The sequence below is a fragment of the Danio rerio genome, chromosome 6, assembly GCF_049306965.1.
Source record: "Danio rerio strain Tuebingen ecotype United States chromosome 6, GRCz12tu, whole genome shotgun sequence".
Taxonomy (NCBI): Eukaryota; Metazoa; Chordata; class Actinopteri; order Cypriniformes; family Danionidae; genus Danio; species Danio rerio.
The window spans coordinates 5488628-5503968 of record NC_133181.1 but is presented as its reverse complement, the minus strand read 5'-3'; the positions used below and the strand labels follow the sequence as shown (position 1 = coordinate 5503968).

At 35.5% G+C, this 15341-nt stretch overlaps 1 long non-coding RNA gene across 13 annotated transcripts in view; it reads left to right on the top strand.

Annotated features, from left to right (window-relative positions):
* Positions 1-15341, top strand: part of LOC137495912 (uncharacterized) — a 453250-nt gene that overhangs the window by 87826 nt on the left and 350083 nt on the right. The gene's annotated exons all lie outside the window — the stretch shown is intronic.

Below are 15341 nucleotides of genomic sequence, written 5' to 3'. Positions count from 1 at the left end.
TCAATCGATCAATCAATCAATCAATCAATCAATCAATCAATCAATCAATCAATCAATCAATCAATCAATCAATCAATCATAATCAAGGCGTTAATTTTCCTCTCTGATCCTCATACCTGTCAGGAAAAAATAAGTAAGACTTTGTAGATCTGCACACAGCGAAGGAGCCTGAGACGTTTGAGCAGGTCATCACTAGTGAACTGAACAAACCTGATTTGTTGTTATTCAGGGTCAGACTCGCTAACATGTTAGTTTTACACTTGAAACAGGGAGAAATAAAAGAGAATTTTTTCTGTCCGTTCTCCTTTTGAAGGTTTGGTTTTTTAACATTGATTTCTTTTTCATTCAATAAGACTGCGCTGTTGAACTCACTGCTGTTTTTCTGATGTATGAAGCAGCACAGAGGCCTCATCTGAATCATCAGGATGACTATATAGAAGTGATTGACAGAGCGTTGGCCTCTAGTTGAAGAGCTCTGCTGGAGAGAGACTGCAGATCAATCCCACTAGCACTTCATTTGGGATCTGAAGGAGTATAGGCTTGTTTTATATAAAACATTTGATTTGTGTAAGAATATCTGTTAATTGGGAGTTTCCCTTATTTTGAGATTTGTTGAAGTTTTCCGTTTATTTATGCTTTCGGATTGCATTATGGGAGCTTGCTCTCTGCTGACAACTTTGACAAATGTAAAACACGTGTTGGTAATGGCAGGTAATGAGCTGACAGAATTTTATCTTATTTGGTTGGTTGGTTTGTTGGTTCTGTCAATGATTGGATGGTTGATTGATAGATTGAATGGTTGGTTGGTTTATTAGTCGGTTGATTGATTGATTGATTGGTTTATCGATTAATCGATTGACTGACTGACTAGTTAGTTGGTTGGTTGACTTGATTGATTGATTGATTGATTGATTGATTGATTCATTCATTCATTCATTCATTCATTCATTGTTTAATGGGTTTGTTGGCTGGAAGTTGGTTTGTTTGTTTGTTTGGCTGATTGATTGATTGATTGATTGATTGATTGATTGATTGATTCATTCATTCATTCATTCATTCATTCATTCATTCATTCATTCATTCATTCATTCATTCATTCATTCATTTATTGGTCAATGGGTTTGTTGGCTGGTTGTTTGGTTGAATCATTGGTTGTTTGTTTGGCTAGTTGATTAGTTGATTGATTGATTGATTGATTGATTGATTGATTGATTGATTGATTGATTCATTCATTCATTCATTCATTCATTCATTCATTCATTCATTCATTCATTGATTAATGGGTTTGTTAGCTGGATGTTTGTTTGTTTGTTTGGCTGATTGATTGATTGATTGATTGATTGATTGATTGATTGATTGATTGATTGATTGATTCATTCATTTATTCATTCATTCATTCATTCATTGGATAATAGGTTTGTTGGCTGGTTGTTTGTTTGTTTGGCTGATTGATTGATTGATTGATTGATTGATTGATTGATTGATTGATTGATTGATTGATTGATTGATTCATTCATTCATTCATTCATTCATTCATTCATTCATTCATTTATTGGTCAATTGGTTTGTTGGCTGGTTGTTTGGTTGAATCGTTGGTTGTTTGTTTGGCTAGTTGATTAGTTGATTGATTGATTGATTGATTGATTGATTGATTGATTGATTGATTGATTGATTGATTCATTCATTCATTCATTCATTCATTCATTCATTCATTCATTCATTCATTCATTCATTCATTCATTCATTCATTCTTTCTTTCTTTCTTTCTTTCATTGGTTAATGGATTTGTTGGCTGGTTGGTTGATTGATTGATTGATTGATTGATTGATTGATTGATTGATTGATTGGATATTATTTTTAAAGAAATACATCTAATTATTTAAAAAGGTGGCTCAGGTTTTCATGAAACTGTGTGTTTCTTCATTGGCTGAGACCCCGGTATTTTTTATCAGGAATTAAACTCATGTCACTCTTTCTCGTAGCTTTACGAAGAATATATTGGTCCAGTCATGTTTAAAGGTCTTCAAAGGTTTAAAAATCTGTGTGTAACTGAGTAGATGTGACTACTGAACCATATGCCGATTAGCAATTTTGAGTTATTGACTCAAAAGTCTATAAACTGTCACTGCCAAATACCAAAACTTGTGATGTAGTTTCAGTAGTGACATAAATGTTTTGGTTGAGACGATGGTTTCAGTAGTGTTAAAATTGTTTCAGTAGTGACATAATGATTTTGGTTGTAGCAAAATTGTTTTGTTACTGACAAAATTATACCATTAAGTCCTTATTAAGGGAGATTAGGGTGTTGTATAATATATATTGCATGCACCCGGAGGAAACCCATGCCAACACGAGGAGAACATGCAAACTCTACACAGAAATGGCAACTGACCCAGCTGGGACTTGAACTAGCGACCTTCTTGCTGTGAGGCGATTGTGTTAAAGAAAAGACTCATACACGCACCCACAATGATGAAAATCATCAAACCCAACCATTTTGAATTTTTTTTTTTTTTTTTTTTGCAGTCAGCAAGAGGTAGAGGACAAATACTAATAAAATAGCAAATGATTTGCTGTAACAGGCAGTTTCACTCTGCAGGCAAAGCTCTGTTTACTAATCCAACTCAATGAGAAACACTGAAAATTAAACTTTAATTTCCTTCTAACAAGCAAATCACTAACGAATAATTTATTAACAATACAAAGAGTTTGGCAGGAGTGCTGTCCACCTGCAGACAATAAAACAAGCTGATGAAACTTCTCTTGATGAAAGTGAAAGGAAGGTGATTACAGTTCTACACAAACAAAAAGATAAAATGCCACATTGACTTGTCCAGATTAGCCTTTATCAGTGATGCAGTGTTTAAACCGTGGCGGTATATATATCGCCTGAGCTGCTCTATCGCCTCTAGGTGTTTTAATATTACATGCTCACCTTTAGGTTTTAATAATTAACAAGTGCAGTGTGGTTTTTGATGAGCTGAATGATTTTCAGTCACTGTGTAGAATTCTCCGGTCTTGCAGACGAAACGGTATTGTGTCATTAAGACGGAAATCTGACCTTGAGAAAGAGGGTAGATCTTTACTTCAGACTGTTTCAATGTAAACCGCCGCTTATTGCTTCACTTCGTAAGTTCAAAAAATAAAACTTTTTATGTAAAAGCAAAGAGGAGCAACATGGGGGTTTTGAGATACATGCTGTGTGTTTCCAAAAAGAAAAAAAAAGAAAAAAAAAGACACATTAATATTTTAGACATGCGCTTCACACTCTACACTTTCAATCTGATCGACTTTATTCAACTTCCAGGAATTAAAGTTTTTATATTTTTCTAACACAGTCCATAAGGAAATTACTAAAAGTTTTCAAGGTACTGGTCAATATTTGGAGCCCTTTGAAATAGTACTTGTGTTATTGTTGACTGAACATACAGCTGAAATATTTACAATCCAAAACTATTACAAATAATTTCAGTAAACTGAAAAAAAGTGAAAATAAATCTGGAGATGTGAAAAAGTCAAACAGTTAAATATATATATATATATATATATATATATATATATATATATATATATATATATATATATATATATATATATATATATATATATATTCATCCATTTATAACCATCCCTCCTTCTGTTTGAATATCTATTGTTTATATCCATCCATTTATGCATCTATCTGAACAACCATCCATATTTTTGAACATCTGTTTATGCATCCATCTGTTTGATTATCCATCTATCCATCTGTTCAAACATTTGGCCATCCATCCATCCATCCATCCATCCATCCATCCATCCATCCATCCATTCCATCCATTTATTTATACTGTACATTCATTCAGCCATACATACATTCATTCAGCAATCTGTTTAAAGATGTCAATCCATCCATCCATCTTTTTGAACATGTTCATCCATCCATTTATTTATTTGAATATCCATCCATCCATCCATCCATCCATCTTTATGATTATCCTTCCATAATCCATCCATCCATCTATCACTCCATCCACCCATCCGTTTTTGAACATCTGTCCATCCATCTTTCCATCCATCCATATATTTAAACATTTGTCCACCCATTCTTTCATCTGTTTGAAAATGTCCATTCACCCACCCATCCATTCATCCATCCATCTTTTTAAACATCTTTCTTTAAATCCATCTATTGTTTTACCATTCATTCATCCATCTTTTTAAACATCTGTCCAGAGATCGATCCATTTGATTCCATCCATCCATCTATCCATTCATTCATCCATCCATCCATCCATCCATTTTTTGAACATCTGTCTATCCATCCTTCCATCCATCCATCTATCCATTTAAATATCTGTCCATCCATCCATATTTTTGACCATTTGTCCATTTGTCATCCATTCGAATCTGTCCATCCATCCATCCATCCATCCATCCATCTATCCACCCATCCAAGCATTCATCACTCCATCCATCCATCCATCAATTTTTGAACATCTGTCTATCCATCCTTCCATCCATCCATCTATCCATTTAAATATCTGTCCATCCATCCATATTTTTGACCATTTGTCCATTTGTCATCCATTCGAATCTGTCCATCCATCCATCAATCCATCCATCCATCCATCCATCCATCCATCCATCCATCCATCCATCCATCCATCTATCCACCCATCCAAGCATTCATCCATCCATCCATCCATCAATTTTTGAACATCTGTGCATCCATCCTTCCATCCATCCTTCCAACTATCCATCCATCCATCCATCCATCCATTTAAATATCTGTCCATCCATATTTTTAGACCATTTGCATAGCTATTCATCCATTTGATTCTGTCCATTCATCCATCCATCCATTTTTTTTCTGTCCATTCGTATTTTCATCTGTTTAAAAATCTGTCCATCCATCCATTCATCTTTATGAACATCTTTCAATCCATCGATTTAACAATCCATCTGTTTGTTTTAAGGTCAGTCTGTCCAAACATCCAATCATCTATCCATCCATTAATCCAATTTACTGTCCATCCATCGATCCATTTTACCATAAGCTACAGTATTTTTGATAATTAAACATTTCTCAACTTTAAATGGCTCATCTGTAGCTCTGTCATGTAAGATTCAGAATAAATATAAACAACTTTTTTCAGTCATCAGACTTCCAATTGCAAAATTAGCCTATTTCTTTCATTATTAAAATCAGAACAGACCCAAATATGCAACACATTAATTGCGTCATGCTAACAAGTTTAACCTACACACCACACTTTGAAACAGTAAGCTGTATATAATAGGCTACGTAGAGTGCAACAGAGTCACAGAACCATACAAATATCAGGGCCACGTTTTCCTTTGTCCTTTGTGAGAAATGAACACACACAGAGAGAAGAACGTGTCTGCTGTTTCTGTTTTCACTCCGTTGGGAAATCCACTCTTTATCCCAAAACCCCCCGAACGTGTGTAGATTCTCCTTTCGAAACCCGAGATCATCCTGAGTCACCTTGCAAGGGTGAAGTTCCCCAAAGGAACCATCAAAGAGGACGAGGAGCAAACATTGGTCCCACAAGGGTTTGGAGGTTGTTCCCTTTCCTCCGTCTTCCCTCATCAGGGTGAAACGCGACACCTGGATCAATGAGGTGACTTTTAGTGGGGCATCGGTGTGTTGCCGAAAAGCTGCTCCAGCGTTGCTGTCAGGTTGCATCACCTCGTGGCAGAGCGTCAGCATGATGTTGCCATTGTCAAATCAAGTGTGAGATTGTAGCGGGTCACTGATTCTTCAGATGTGGATCAAAACATCCCCTTCAGCTTTCCCTGAGCTCTGGAAATGGCAGAATTTTCATTTTTAATCCAGGATTTAAATGCCAAAGCTATTTAATGTGTGCGTGCGTGCATGTGTGTGTGTGTAAGTTTGTGAAAACGACAGACATTTTTTAAAAGTATGAATCATGTTGACATTGGTTTTTGAATATTATTTTAAATCAAGATAATTTATTATCTTATTGTTAAATTATTATTATTATTGTTATTATTATTATAATTGTATAATTATTATAAGTGCTGTTGCCTCACAGCAAGAAGGTCGCTGGGTTGCTGGTTCGAGCCTCGGCTCAGTTGGCGTTTCTGTGGAGTTTGCATGTTCTGCTTGCATTCGCTTGGGTTTCCTCCGGGTGCTCCGGTTTCCCCCACAGTCCAAAGACATGCGGTACAGGTGAATTGGGTAGGGTAAATTGTCTGTAGTGTATGAGTGTGTGTGTGTGTGTGTGTGTGTGTGTGTGTGTGTGTGTGTGTGTGTGTGTGTGTGTGTGTGTGTGTGTGTGTGTGTGTGTGTGTGTGTGTGTGTGTGTGTGTGTGTGAATGTGTGTGTTGATGTTTCCCAGAGATGGTTGCGGCTGCCGCTGCGTAAAAACTTGCTGGATAAGTTGGCGGTTCATTCCGCTGTGGCGACCCTGGATTAATAAAGGGATTAATAAAGCCAACAAGAAAATGAATGAATGAAATTGTTATTATATATTATAAAAACAAGGTTATTGATAAAACGTTGGTACTGAGTTGTCTATAAAGAAATATAAACATGAACATGAAAGTATAAAAATAGAATGCATCAAATGACAACATTTATAATTAATTTTAAAAAATATATATTTTAATTTAAATTTTAATTCAAAATTCCTTTAATTTACATTAATTAAAAATACAACAAAATGACATTTTTCTTAAACATTTTGGGCCCTATCATACACCCGGCGCAATGTGGCGCAAGGCGCAACGCAATTGTTATTTGCTACTTTCAGCTCGGCGCAAGGGTCATTTTGAGGCATTGCGCCACGCTGATATAACTCAGTATTTTGAGCACACTTCGTTATTACTGTTCCTTTATTCGTTTGCTGGAAATTAGAACTGAATTTAGAAATAGTTTTGAAACAAATCTTTGCGCTTCACAAACAAAATTAATTATTTATAGGCTAATTGATGTCTATGCGTACAAGGTTTCCCTATCCATGAGAGCGAAAGTGAAAGTAGATCTTTTATCTCTCATTCTTGGCGGTAGATGTTCTGTTTAACTGTTCTCTTACTAATAAAATGCTCAGTTTTTACACCTACACATACTTTACGTCATGTAAATAGCAAATGCGCTTCTGGCACGACATAGCTGGCTCTTAAAGTTAATGGGAGATGAGACTCTGATTGGTTTATTCTCAAAACACACCAAAACACTCATTAAGAAAATAAACTCAACCCTTTTAGACCATGCACCACGGCGCAAAGCAGATTTTCCCATTCTTAAAATAGCAAAAATGCATTCTGATTTTTTTGCGCTTTGCGCATGGACCGTCAAAATAGAGCCCTTTAAGTTTAAAATTTTAAGTCTTGTCCTATTTTCTTCCATATACAGTATATTTGTATTTTTTTACGTAAATGTCATAAATAAAATCAAAAATATAAAAAAAATATAAACATAAAAAATTTAAAACACAGTTAAATTTTTAGCATAATATATAATAAACAGCCAACAAAGATTGGAACGAGGTGATGAAAAGCAACTGTTCAAATAAGAAAGCATGAAAACAGTCAGTACGGTCCTTTTACCCAGAATCCTGTGCATCAGCCGTGCCATTCTCAATGATGTTGGCATGCTGTAATGCACCAGCTCAGGCTTTGCAGGTGGCCCTGTCAGTGCGGAAACAAACCTTAAATTGCTGCCATTCATTACGGCGACCACCCGACTGCATGCCTCCTCGCCCGCCTGGCGCGGGTACCGAGCGACCAATCCATCGCTGTCACGGCACACCGCGTCAATGACAAAATCTTAATTACGCCATTAATTAATTGAAGCGTTTGAACAGAGCTCGCACCTCTGGTCCCACACACATTAAAATCTTTCTCGGTGCAATAGCTCACATCAGATCGCAGGCAAACTGACAGAAGCGCACGTGCCAGGACACAGACGGCCTCATTTATTTAAAGGCAGAGGAGCACCGAAGGTCAGTTGGTTTTGTTTCAGGGGTGGCAGGAATGAAGACAGATGCCGAACACTGGCAGGGCTGGAGAGATGGAGCTGTGAGGAGGCAGGCGGTGGTGAACTGCAGACAGGTGCTGCATGCGTTTGGGCTGAATCAGAGCTCTGGGAATGGTCCAGAAGCAGGAATACTGACGGATGGCTTTTCAGAGGCGATCAGTGGCTTGTCTGAAACAGAATATATACAATACATGATCAAAGGCTGCAATTAAATATCGAGATGCTTTATTAATTATTCACTTGAAGGCAAAATATTTTAAAATATTTTAAATATTTTTTTAAATACTCCTCAAGTGCTTTAAGAGTTTTTCTAAACATTTTTAAACATTAAACCGTCAAAACATTTTTAATAACCAAATTATAATAATTAATTTGTTTGCAATTTAAAGGCTTACCTTGTTATTTGGGATAACTTAGAAAGTTAGGTTAATTAACAAACAAATCTCAAAGGAGCTAATAATATTGACCTTAATTTTTTTTTTTTTAATATAAAAACTTTTTTTTTCAGCCAACATAAAAGAAATAAGAAATAAAAATATAAAATACACATCTAGCAAAGTTTAAACTGAATTTGGTCATTTTTAAAATGTAGCAAAAATATGTATTTTTTAAAATGATCACAGCCATAATTATATCATCTTTATGAGTGGATAGATAAATAGTGATGAAAAGATTTACAAAAACATTGACAAACAAATACGATGGATGGATGGACAGAAAAGAGGACAATATGTTGGGCTGCTGAAAAATAGAAAAATATAGATGGACAATATGAATGGATAGAAAAGATTGTTGGATTGTGGAATGTGGATGGAAAGATAAAAGGAGAATTGAAATGGATGGATGGATTGATGTAAGTACTGGATGTATAGATTAAAAATTTAAATGGATGAATAAAAGGATGGATGGATGGAAATATAAGATGGATTGAATAATGGAAATATTAAATGGATGGATGGATGGATAAATAGATTAAAATATATGAGGGATGGATGGATAGAAATATTGGATGGATTGATGGATGGTAATATTGGATGGATGGATGGATGGATGGATGGATGGATGGATGGATGGATAGATGTATAAATAGATAATTTAAATGGACAGGTGGATAATTGAAAAGGATGGATAATTAATTGAAAAGGATGGATGGATGAATAGATGCAAATATTGGAAGGATGGATGGATGGAAATTTTGGAAGGATGAATGATGGATGGATGAATAAAGGGAAAAATTGGACAAATGGATGAAAATATTGGATGGATGGATGGATGGATGGATGGATGGATGGATGGATAGATGAATAAATGGATTGATTGATAGATGAATAAATGGATTGAAAGATTGGATGAATAATTGAAAAGGTAGATGAATGGATGAAAATATTGGATAGATGAAAGATGGACAGATAGATGGAAGGAGATATTGGATGGATGAATGATGGATGAATAAATGTAAATATTGAATGCAAGGACGAATGTATGGACAGAAAAAAGGATAAAAGATTGAGTTGTTGATGAATAGAAAAATATGGATGGATGGATGGATGGATGAGTATGTTGGATTGTCGAATATATAAGGATGGATAAATGGATGGATAATTGAATATTTGAACAGGATGGCTGGCTGGATGAATGGATGAATAGATGGAAATATTGGAGTGATGGAGGGATGGACAGAAATATTGGATGGATGGATGGATGGATGGATGGATGGATGGATGGATGGATGGATGGATGGATGGATGGATGGATGGATGATGGATGGATGGATGGATGGATGGATGGATGGATGGATGGATGATGGATGGATGGATGGATGGATGGATGGATGGATGGATGGATGGATGGATGGATGGATAGATAGATAGATAGATAGATAGATAGATAGATAGATAGATAGATAGATAGATAGATAGATAGATAGATAGATAGATAGATAGATAGATAGATAGATAGATAGATAATTGAAAAGATTGGATGAATGGAAATGTAAAAGATTGTATAAATGGATGAGTTAATAGACAGACAGAGACACATAGTTTCAGAGACAGGTCTCTTTGTTGAGCTTGTCACTATTCATTGTGCTGCGGTGATTAGTTCTCATTAGTTATGTTTAATATTAATGGGGTCCAGCAACAATAAATTCCCTCTGTGTACCTGCTGGCTTCAGGGAACAAGAGAAAACAACAGTGAAGCAGAGCTGGCTGCCACCATGCTAATGTTAATGCCTTTGTAAATGATGACTCTGGCCCAGCCAGCACTGCAGATGGTGCAAACACAACCCAGACTCTGGCATTATTTGCTATTCTGCCGCTTCACTTGTGTGAGCATATTATCAGCTTCCAGCCGTGTTAGTTTGATCCCAGTTTGACACAATTCACTTCAGTTTAGATTCACACTAGCTCAAATAACAGATCAAGGATGATACAATGAAAGTAAAGCACTTTTAATTAATAAATAAAGTTAGTTAGGTAAGTGTTCAACTACAGTATAATGATGCATTTTATGTGAACGTCTATCTTAAAGAGATAGTTCATCCAAAACTTAAAATTACGTCACCATTTAGTCTCCTTTGCTTGTTTCAAACCTATTTTAATGTTTGTTTGTTTTTTTGTCTGTTGAACAGAAAACTATATCTTTTAAATGCGCTGAAAACCTGTAACCATTGACTTCTATAGTGTTCATTTTTTTTCACTCAATAGAGATGGAAGTCAGTGGTTAAAGGTTTTCAGCTTTTTTCAAGATATCTATTCTGTTCAATAGAATTTTTTTTTTAAAAAGATGTTTAGAACCACTTAAGGGTGAATAACTTTTCAATTTTGAGGGAACTATTCCTTTAAACAAGTTAGAGTATGAGATCATGTGACACTGAAAATAAGCAATGACAGATATATATATATATATATACATACATATATTAATTATAAATATATTAATTATATATATATATATATATATATATATATATATATATATATATATATATATATATATATATATATATATATAATAATTTCAACTAAATTTATACATTTTTTGGTTCTCTTGAATTTTGCTCTTTTATAAAAAATCATTTAATATATTTCTCTAACATAAAAAATTTAGCTTTACCAATTTTAGACTCTTATTGTGAGTTATTTTGTTCGATTAGCTCCACATTTGCCTTCAGTTCTGACTAATCTAATGTATATGCACAAATATAAAATTGTAAAGCTTCCTACACTCTCTGAAATAATGCTACAATGTTGTACAAAAGAAGGTACAAACCCTTGTCACTGGGGCAGTACGTTTTTATGGAACATAATTGTACCTTAAAACATAGAAACAAATTTGTGCCATTGCAGTTTGTAGCTTTTACTACATGATTTGTATTATGGGGAACCAAAATGTACCTTTGGTTTTTAGAACCTGCAGATACAATATTGTACCTTCATCAAGGGAACGAATCTGATCCTTGAATATACCACTACAGTGACAAGACACTTAGTACCCCAACAAATGTGTTCCTTCAAGAACTATTTAAAGAAGTTTTGCTTTACCCAAGATGCGTCAATTTAATTTCAGTAAATATAAAACATTAAATACATTTTTAAACAATGTTTTTTTTAAAGTTTCTTTTGTGTAAATGCACATTTTCCGTTTATAGTAAAGAATAAAAAATACTTTAACATAAATCAAAAGATCTATTTTTTGCTAAATATTTCACACAAAAAAATGTTACAGAAATACATTCTCCCATGTACAATAAAAAATATATATTTTTCTCCAATGTTAACACAATACCTTTGTAATCACTTAAAAGTTCATTTAATTTACTTAATTTTAAAATAGAAATAGAATAATGCAAAAGACATATGCACAATGTTTGATTAGTTTTACAATACTAAAATGTCTGCATGAACAATTTGCATATGCAGGACTTTTACCAGCTCACGTGCGTATAGTGGAAAGCAAATGCCAAAAGGTGCGTATATCAATAATGAAAATGAATTCATCAGAAAATGCTCACCAAAATTTTTATTAAAAATGCCAGAAATATTGAGTTTACAATACCTACTGTATAGTTTTGTTTTTCCAGTTGTTACCTTAATAATAATTAATGTTAAAGTTAAATTTATTTTATTTATTTATTTTCATAGATATTGTAATAAAGGAGTTGTTTTATTATTGTACCTTCATTTCAATTGTACAATAAAATGCACAGAACAGTATCAAAAGAGGTATTTTATGTACCATAAAAGGTGCAGCTTTTACAAAGATACAAAACTGTTCCTTAAGGAAAATTATTTGTACCACCGTGTACCTTTTTTTCTGACAGTGTGTAGAAAATATCTGAAGATGTAAATTCTAAACAAATCGATAGCAAAATAAGCTTGATTTACTATTACATATCAAAAAGGGGCTGTTATCTAGTGGATATTAGCACAAAACGACTTCTACAGTCGGTCAAAATAAAAAAATAAAAAAAGTTCTGACTAAATTAATAAAAGTTGTACTTTTTTCGGCTACCTGCTGTTCAACTAACTTCCTGAAAAAATTACACATGTGGTTTGATGACACCTCTACTGCCCTCCTGAGAATTATAGTCCATTACCACAAACGTAACTTATTAGGTATGAGCAAAAGAACTATTGACTTGTAAAGTGCCGGCCAGGCCTTCGCATCTGCATACTTGCTTAAAGAGTGTTTCAGGCCAAATGCAGAATGGGGAGAGGAGCTATTTATAAATTTAGGGCAGACCAAAAAGCAGGGCTGCCTCATCAACACTGGTGTTCATCTCCACCCTTCACGCTTCCCCGGCTCAAAAGATAATAATACTCCAGCAGGGTCGTAATAAAATCATTCGGTTTTGGGATTAGGCCAAGTCTGACTCCACTCAGATTTAGCATTTTGGTGAGACAAAGCTTTAAAGGAAGAGCGCTCGAGACAGTTCTTTCCGTGAACCATTCAGCTGCATCCACCCCGAAAAGGGTACAGCAGTAAAACTATCACTGCTCTTTATTAACAGTTCCCTGCTACAGTGCCCTGCTCACCTCTGTCAGTGTCCTACAGATCTCTGCCCTCACTTCAAGGAATCATTCGGCCAAAAATCATCATGCACTCGCCCTTGTGACACTTCAATGACAGGACCTTCTTTGTGCACTGTGAAAACTATCCATAATTAACAGGATCCGTATTCTGTGCTGTCGTCCAAAAAACGTTTATGTACATTTTAGGGATTGTGATGTACTCAGGAAGAAGCTCATTGAAGAAGCTTTAAAGTTGACATGAAACCAGCATAGGGTGCTTTCACACCTGCCTTATTTAGTTCGGTTGAAACGCTCTAGAGTTCGTTTTCCCCTCTTCGTGCGGTTCGTTTTGACAGGTGTGAATGCAGCAATTGTATTCCAGTGCGCACCAAAAGCCGACCAAAAATTGGACCGAGACCTGCCTTGAAGAGGTGGTCTCGGTATGGTTTCAAACGAACCCTGGAGCGGTTAGTTTGTGGTGAGAATATGATCCAAACTAAAACAGACCCAACTGCAAAAAGTACTGCGCCTTTTGGACTAATCCAGCTGCCGTAGGCCGATGCGCTGTGCATTATGGGATATTGAGGAAAAATATTTGCTGATAGTTTGTCCAGCATAGATATATACATTAGATGTCGCCTACCCTGTTGTTGTCTATTGGAAGGAATGCGTCAATAGAGCCGCCTTTTTGGAACAGGGTAGCGCTCCTTTGAAATGAATGCGGGACCAAGGTACAGTGGAGGACTGTGACCATCCAAAGCCAGAGATATACACATATACACATATATCTATGATCGGGAGTTTTCCTGGATGTTAGCATGCAATTTTTTTTTTTTTAATTGCGAAAATTATAATTTTACATCACTTTTCTACATTGATATATTAGTGATCGCACTGGCATTCCTGACAAAAAGCTTGTGTTTGTGTTTACAGAAATGTACTATCCACTTTCCCTGTTAAATTTGATCTAATCCGTGTCCAGAAACAAAGCCCCTCTCCTGCTTTTACTTCTCATACTGATGGAGGGAGCGATTCGTTTGTCAATGAATCTCCGTTATGAACGACTCGTTCACTAGCTGACAACAATACAAGTTTCTGACACTGAAGCATTTCATTGTCATATTTCAAATGCATTGTTTGCTGAACAAAACTAGCATAAGCCGAGTGTTTAGTGGGACTTGGTGCTACTTTGCCTTATGGTGAATGCATAAGAGACTGTATTATCATCAATAACGTTGCCTGTTAAGCACAAAGGTTCATAACATACAAAAACGTGAAAAACTAAACCTTACCTATGTAATGTTCTGCCTTTGTGCTTTGTTTTCTTTGTTTGCTCGTTACTACACCCGTAGACAGCGCTAAAGTCCCGCATCTTCACGTAATAACACTGTATTGACTAGTGCGGTTGAATGACATTTGTCCTGGGAGCACTGTACCAATGTGGCGGCGCTATTGACGCATGCTCAGGGTACCTATGCGATATCTAGTGTATATATCTATGTTTATCCAGTAGCTCGCTATGTACATCGGGATACTTGAGACTTAAAGAGGAGTTGACAACAACGACGGGGTTCGAGTCCATCAAAGAGTGGTTCCTGAGAGCAAGTAAGACAAAAACAGAAGCTAAACAATATAAATAAACAAATAAATAACAGAATGAGAATGTGGTCAAATCTGAAAAATCACATGAGGGCTTTTCTTTTTCTGAATTGCTTTTGAAAACTGTCGGTTGGGTTTATGAAAGTGGGTGGGCGGGTCAGTCAGTGCTTTTGAAAACACTAAAAGCTCACACAAAAGGTGAAATGAATGAGGAAGCATCTGGACGACACATAACACATCTAAATCAAGATATTTTAGCATGTCAAAGTCATAGTTATGCATATAAAATATATTTTCCTAACAACAAAATTGTGGCTAGTGAAAATGGAGAGTGGCTAGTAATGCATTTTTTTTTTTTTCACACTTGATAAAAACAGTCTGTATGTGTCATCAGAGAGGGAAAGCCCCGCCCATTAGTGACAATTTCTCCCTCATTAGCATAGGACGTTAGTCTTGTTTTTGAATCTGACACTATGCTGACACATTTGTAGCTCCGCCCACTTTCAAAACAAGCACAATCTTATTTTAATTTAAAGCAACGGTCACCAAAACAGCACAACAAAGATCTAAAAGCCTAAAAGGGTCAGTTTCAAATGGTTATAAAACATTATTTGTGTGGTGTTTTGAGCTGAAACCTCACATACACACTCTAGGGACATCAAAGACTTTGCATGGTAGGTAAAAAAAAAATGAAATCATAAGCAAGAACTCCTTTTATGTCA